The 7,463-nt window shown below is 41.8% G+C and overlaps 1 long non-coding RNA gene across 1 annotated transcript; it reads left to right on the top strand.

The window, feature by feature from the left end:
• The first annotated feature begins 2,802 nt into the window (after positions 1-2,802).
• LOC112169101 lies at positions 2,803-5,137 on the top strand. The gene is made up of 4 exons (XR_002924556.2): positions 2,803-2,993; positions 3,121-3,145; positions 3,216-3,266; positions 4,890-5,137. It is a non-coding gene; the product is annotated as an uncharacterized LOC112169101 (long non-coding RNA).
• Positions 5,138-7,463: the final 2,326 nt, after the last annotated feature.

A 7,463-nucleotide genomic window follows, 5' to 3' on the forward strand; every position in this document is an offset into this window, starting at 1 on the left:
GCTGGGGTACAGGGGGCGGCCCCATTCCCGCTAGCTCCGGTGGGTGCAGTGGGACCTGCATATGCATGACTGGTGCCGGTATCAATGCCCCGGTACTAGGTCGGCTGCGCCTGGTGCTCCGTGACTGCTCGCTACGTGCCGGGTTAGCGGTTGCTTCCAGCATTCTCTTTAGCTCATCAAAGCGTGACACAAGCGTGGCCACTTGCTTTTGGGCCTCGGCCTTTTCCTTTCGTTCTTGTTCCTGCTCTCTGTTTGCTTTGTGAAGATCCGCCAGTGCCGGCTCATATAGAGAGGCAAGGTCTTGGCCTGGCATGCGGCTGCTACTTGGGTTTGTCTCACCGCCGGGGTTTACCGGGGTGGTGAATAACGCGCGGTTGATGCCTACTGCTGGGTTGGTGGGTTGGGGAATAGCGGACTGATCTGCCTGCTCGTCAGCGTCTTCCCTGCTACCGTTAGTCATAGTGGTGGTGGGGTGACCTTTTGTTCAAGGATTCCCACAGACGGCACCAATGCTAATGCTCAAGTCCGGCGGTAGCCGATTCTTCGTTTAACGCGAGTCCGATGGGCTGACCACTACTCCGAGGATTAGATGACTTCCGCTTGCTGCAACATGAGAGACAAGGCGTCAAAGGGAGACCGCGTTGGGCGGTCTTCGCTTCTCCGATGCCTAAGTCAGTCACTGTATATGGGCAGCATAGCAATAAATGAGTAGTAAATGCGTAATTAATGAGGAGAGAGGAGAGAACCTTTTATAGGTGAGGAGAAGGTTGATCTTCTTCTTGTTTCCGATGTGGGATTGATGTGCTTCGATTCCCAGCGTCTGGAGCTTCTGATGCTATCTTGACGCGGCGCGTCAGCGGTGATCTGGGGGCTATCCAGGGCTCGAGCGGTAGCCCGCCTGGCCGTGCCTTCGCAGGTCACCCCTTTGGTGGGAGTCGGTACCTCTGGCGGTACAATGAGCGTGGCTCATTATAGCTAATTATGCTCGTTCTGGCACATGTAGGTACAATGTGTGTGTATGTGTGGGGGGGATCTAAAGAGGACCTCCTTAAACTTGAAAAGTGAGGATGTCTTTATTTTTACTTTGTAGTTTAATAGAAACACTCTATTAAACTACAAGCTAATTTTGGAGTTATGAATAGAAGCACTCTTTTTTAGTTTAGTAAAAATAATTGAGACCCTCATCTCGTTCTTTATATTTAGGAGTTAGATGTTAAAAATTAAAATAGAGAGCCACTTAAGAGTCTAGTGCAATTGCTAAAATGGATGAAAGATAAACATGCTCTCTAGAATAGCTACAAAACCAATATAAAGAGTCTGCTAAAAATCTCTAAAACATATATAATTTATAGGAAAAAATTCAGTTTACTCCTTTGAACTTTAGGCCTAAAATCATATCGATCCCTCTTTTTGAAAATCGATTACGGTGGTCCCTACTCAAATGACATCACCTGAGTCTAAAATTTGAATTTGGCTCGAAGTATGACGTCACGTGCTGAGGTGGTGCCGACACAGGGGCCCCCAAGAAGGGCAAAATGGACATTTCTAATTTAATTTAATTTCTAATTTTTTATTTATTTTTTCTCTATATTTTCACTCTTCTCTCTCTCTCTCTCTCTCTCTCTCATTTCAGATGAAAGACGATGAAACTCGACCTCACTGCACGGCGGCGTTTGCAGATGTTTCACCAAAGTAGGAACTGCACCTCCAAATCTTCTCTCTACACCCATGACCAGGGAGTCTATACCGCTTGAGTACCCCAAATCCGGCAACACCAGTGTTGAAGATCTCATCTTCACCCCTGTAACAATCAATTCCACTCTCAATCACAAAGAAATACAACCCAACAACCCCCATAGTGTTCAAGTACCTCCGACCCACCTTGCCCCAAAAGCACAAAGCCCTACTCATTCCGACATTCTGAGGCTCGCCGGCAGCATTGAGTCCCCAAACAGCGCTGTGGACAAGTCTGGAGGTTCTGCGACCGGTGCGCTACCGTAAAGTGGCCAGAGTCTCTAGAAAAGGCAAAAGACCGCTCGAGCCGCAAAAACTTCGTGGGGAGATAGAGAGAAGTTAGAGAAGCTAGTGCCTACGCCGCCAATTTCGATCGAGGAGGAGGATGAGGAACAAGAAGCTTTAGATCGAAGGGGGTGGAGGTGGCATTTCCGGCCCATCGACATCCAGCTCCGAATTAGGCGAAATTGAGTGATTAGGGCTTGAATCGAATTTGGGAGATAGAGAGAAATTAGAGAAGCTTGTGCCTACGCCGCCGATTCTGATCGAGGAAGAGGACAAGGAACAAGATGTAGACCCCCGTATTCTTTTTCTTTTATTCATTGGTTATTTTAATTTATCGTATAACGTATGAAGCTACGTATTCGTATGGTACACAAGTATTTGAGCTTAGGTTAAGACTTTGAGGCCATTTAAAGGATTAAGAAATTTAGAGAAAAATCCAATTTGGGACTAGGAGATTATTTTTAAAGTTTCGAGGCTTAGGACAAGCCCGGAAAATTTTCCCGAAAGGATTCGGTGAAGTATCGGAGAAATAAGGATGATTGAAGATGTAATTTTCGGAGTGGGCTTAAGGAAATATTAAAAGGAAAATGAAATAGGAGCAGCCCAAGCCCATTGGCCCAAAAGGAGGGGCAAATTCGACTTTTCACAATTAAATTGGAGAGGTATTTAAGCATCTCATTCTCCCCAAAACCCTAGCCTCTTCCTCATTTTCTCCTTTTCCTCTCTCTCTCTACCCGAGACTCTCTCTCTCTAGCCCTTCGCCGGAAATCGTCGCCGCCATACCACCGCCGCACCGCCGCCGGTCGCTGGAATCCGGACTTCAACCAAAATTTCCAGATTTTCTTCTCTTCATCCCCTCTTTCCAATTCTCCAACCAAAATCATGAAATTTAGCCATTTAATCCCCCAAAAACCTTAGAACCCGAAGCTAAAATTGGGGCTTTTGTGATTTCTTCTTTCCAAGCTCAAATCAAGGTATTTTCCATCCTAATCTAGCCTCTATTCCTTCGATCTATACATCTTTCTTACCAAATTCGAGTTTTTGATTTCCATTTGAATTTTTGGTGCATGAACCTGATTTCTCCTTAAACCATGAAGCTAGGCTATGGGTTTGGCAAGGATTTTTGGTAAGGATCTATCCATGCAACCTTGTTTTCGAGTTTTTGGTTGAGATGTTGATGTTGGACGGATTTGTAGGTGAAGAAGGCCAAGGAGAAGGAATAGGACGTGATTTTTGAAGAAGAAAGGGTAAGGAATGGGTTTTGGACAAACCCTAGAATTTTTAGAATTTATTTGGTTTATTTTGATTATGTTGAGCTATTGTTGTTGTTGGAAAAATTGTGAAATTAGAGATTTGCGGATGGTTAAATTAGTAGGATTTTATTAGCATAATTTTCATAGTGCTGGAATTTTGTTGTGGAAGGTTTGGTGATTATTGTTGTGTAGTTTTGGCCAAAAGAAAAAGAAAAGGAAGAAGAAAAGAAATGGATTTGTTTTTGGAAGAAAAGGAAAATAAAGAAAATGGTAAAAATTGGATTAAAGGTGGTTTTACGGTGGTAAAGTAGTAAAAAAAGTGAAGAAGGTGAAAGTAAAGGTAAATTCGGTAAAAAGGAGGTAAAGGTAAAAGTGAAAGTGTGGAGGTAAAAGTTATGGTAAAAGTGAAAAGGTGAAAAAGGAGAAGTAAATGGGTAAAAGTAAAAGTAAAACTTTATTTATAATTATTTATTTATTTGTTTTAATAAATAAGAATTATTTACTTATTTATTTTTAATAAATAATAAATAATGGTAAATAAAGATTTACTTGGTCAAAAGTCAGAAGTCAAAGTTAAATAGTCAAAAGTCAACTCCGAGAGTTGACCATGGTTGACCGACCTCCTAAAACGTGAGGATGGACTCAACTTTGGTCACTCGGATTGGCGAAAGTTTAGCGGAGCGATAAGGACGTTTTCCTTTTTAAGAAAGAAGTTAGTTTCCCAAATTGGTAAAGGTTGAAAGAAATAATTAATGGCCTCATTGAAATAAAAAGGGTTTAGTGTACACGGTTACTTAAGGTTGATCATGATGTTTACCTGGATAATTACTTACAAATTAAGTAATGGTTCAGGAAACACGATCGTTGAGGAAGCTTAAGCGGAAAGCATCAGAGTGTGGAGTACGCCAGCATTTTCCAGGTAGGGTGAGCTGTCCCTTCCTTATTAGAGGCTTTTCGATATATGTGGAATGCTCTAGTATAATATTATGTTGCCTGCAAGTATGTTTTTGGTTGTTCATTAGTCGATGCCTCGTGATACATGTGTTTTCAAAACCGATAATTGTTGATTGCAAAAACCGAGGCTAGACTTGCATGTTGAGATACTGTACCCTTTTGTATGTTTGTGTTTGTGACCTGAAAGTGAATGGGACCTAGACGCGTAGATTCCTAGGGATCCAACGGTGTCGATAACCGTGAACCTCCGGAGGGGGCTGTGCTCCTATGTTTGTCAAGGAAAGGTAAATACAGACAGTGAACCAGTCATAGGAGACTCAGAGCCAGGAAATGGACACTTTCGCTACTTGTAGTCACAAGGACTACAGAGTAGTTGGCTGGTTCTTGAATTCAGGACGAACCAGGTCGGTCACCGATTTATTTTGGTTTAGTCGGCAGGTAAATATCTCGGAGCTCCAAATTGTGTGAAGCATGCTGCATATGATTTCCTGAAACGAAACAACTGTGATTGTTTTTGGTTTGCATTTGTTTTACTTGATTTTACAAATGCGCGCAACCTATATTCTAGTAGCTATGTTTTACCTATTAGATTTCAAACCTAACTAAGGTTGGGTCGGCCCCTATAGGGCTAGCGAGGATGAAATGCTCACCCCTACATTTCAGGTTATAACGAGGTCATTCCGGACGATTTGGATTAGAAGTGGGTCGTTGGCCGAGTCCGTGTGTTGCTGTTCCTGTTGCTTGAAGTTCTTCCCATTTGGTACTCTATCGATTTACTAGCTTCTCTTCCTATGTTGAACTCTGTGAGGTCTGCCTACCAGGGAGCGCGCCTCACCCCTTTGTTTTATTGTTGTTGTTGAACTTTCCTTTCATTTCGGTTATGATGTAAGCCCTAAGGCGCCACAATGCACTTGCCCACTTTATTTTTAAGCATTTCTAGACTTGTTCTTTTGAGTGTTGGGTTGTTGATTTAAAATCCTTACTAAATTTAGTTTTTCTTGGTCTCCTATTTTCTAAAATTTGTATTTTCAAAAGGCCTTGTAGTATTAAGTTGGTAGGTCTACGGTATGTCTACGACGTATCGAGCTCCTATTGGCTTAATATTACGGCGCTGTGGTATACTCATTCAGGTTGCCACACAAGATGGCGTGATGTGGAGCTTCAGATCGAAGGGAGGTGGAGGTGGTCGTCGATATAGAGAAGGGGCGGGGGAGACAGAGAGAGAAGAAAACAAAAATTAAGAAAAGAGAGAAAAAAATTAGAAAAATTGGAAATATCTATTTTGCCCTCCTTGTAGGATTTAAAATCTGAAAAGTGGGTCCCTATGTCGGCTCCAATTCAGCATGTGACGTCATGGTTCGAGCCAAATTTAAATTTTGGACTCGGGTGATGTCATTTGAGAGTATAGGGACCATCGTAATTGATTTTCAGAAAGAGGGACCGATCTGATTTTAGGCTCAAAGTTTAGGGGAGTAAATTGAATTTAATCCTAATTTATATATTTTTTTATATTAATTTTACATGCAGGGTTCCTGTGTTTTAAAAGTGGAGCATGATGGTAAAACTAAAATGAGGAGATCCAAGCAACTTCCCAGGCCAAGAGATTTTGATGAATTCATTATCAGTCAAAGAATGAAGAACCTCATTATTATGACTATCCTTGTAAGACCCTAGAAATTGGTTATCAATTCCTAAATACGATTTCATGGTTCAAGGGTGGAGTGGAATTATTTTCGAACGAATAATTATTCGTTATGCACGTTTTAGGGGGGTTACGAAGTTTGACTTTTTATACGTTAGGATTCTGTGAAAACTTCCTTCACGAAAGTTGTAGAGCTCGTCGATACAAATTCGTAGACATATGGAATGCAGAAATCGGAGTTCATATGAAGAAGTTATGGCTTTTGAAAAAAAAAAAAAACTTTTCATTTTAGTATAAAGTCCAAAAAAATCCAAAAATTGCTCTCTCTCTCTCAGCCGAAAATCGTTCAAATCTTCACCGGTCGATTTCTTCACCGTCTGGCCACCATTGGACTTGAAACCAAGTGCGTTGGCTTCGCTTCCTCCTCCTGCGTCAACTAGTGGTCACCTTTCCCCCTCTTGCGGAGGCTACATGGCGGTGGAATGAAAACCCGATCCGAGCTCCATTTCGAGTCAACGCCGTTTTCTCCTTCCTCTGGCCACGATTGCTCAAGTTTTTGGGCACCCTAGGATCGCTGAGAATGTTGATCATGCTGTGAGGAGGATCGGACATGGATTGAAGCGTAGCCGGAGAAATCAAGCTCGCCGGATGACTGGGAATTTTCTTATTTCAGTGGCTTTGGAGGTACTTTTTGACACTTTCCGCTTTGTTTTTGACTTGATGCTAGTTGGGAAAGTTTTTTGTCTTGTTGAGAAGAAGAGAAGCATATAGGTTTCATTACCATTCCCAGTGGTTGACGGCGCCGCCGCCGCCGTCTGTGGCAGTGGTTTTCGGCCACCCCCGGAACAGTTTCTGTTTCTCTTTTTAATGTACACATCGATTCCATCGTATTGATGTACAATGCATAATTTTCGGAGATTGCATGATTAAGTTATGAATTTTAGCGTTTTAGGGTATTCGGTTCGATCAGTTTTCGATCCGTGAGGATCTGGTCGTCCGATCGACTTGCAACTTTGATATATTGTTCGTATAAGTATTCCAGAGACCTCAGTTGGTCTCTGATGAAGTTTCGCCTCGATTGGCATTACTTTAGGGATTTTAGTGCAAAGGGGGGTCCGAAAACATAATTGATTTTTGATTCGTATACTAAGTTGTGACGTACATTCCTTAGGTGATTGTCAGAGTGTGATCGATACCATATCTCTGCTATAAGAGAAGAAGCAGCGAGATTTTGAGGTGAGTAAATCTCAGGTGATTCATTTACGCACCGAGTTATTTAATTGTCAGAATTGATTGCTAATTGTAAATCATTTTCGAAAATAAAGATTTGTTTGAAATAATATGAACTCGATCGACTATGGTTCATAAGGCTACGGCACACAGGTAAAAAATGAATTTAAGTATAAAATGAATTTCTTGGTTTTAATACGTATGAACTATAGTTGGTATTAGTGGTTATTCTAGCGTGAATGACTATATATATATATATATATATATGTATATGTATACACAGATCCGATCCAGAGCGGAGCTCCGCTTTGGAATTAACGTGTGAAGTTCGAGTTTTGGGTCACTTTTCGGTCGCATATCCACAT

This window comes from Rosa chinensis, chromosome 6 (assembly GCF_002994745.2).
Source record: "Rosa chinensis cultivar Old Blush chromosome 6, RchiOBHm-V2, whole genome shotgun sequence".
NCBI classification, from domain to species: Eukaryota; Viridiplantae; Streptophyta; class Magnoliopsida; order Rosales; family Rosaceae; genus Rosa; species Rosa chinensis.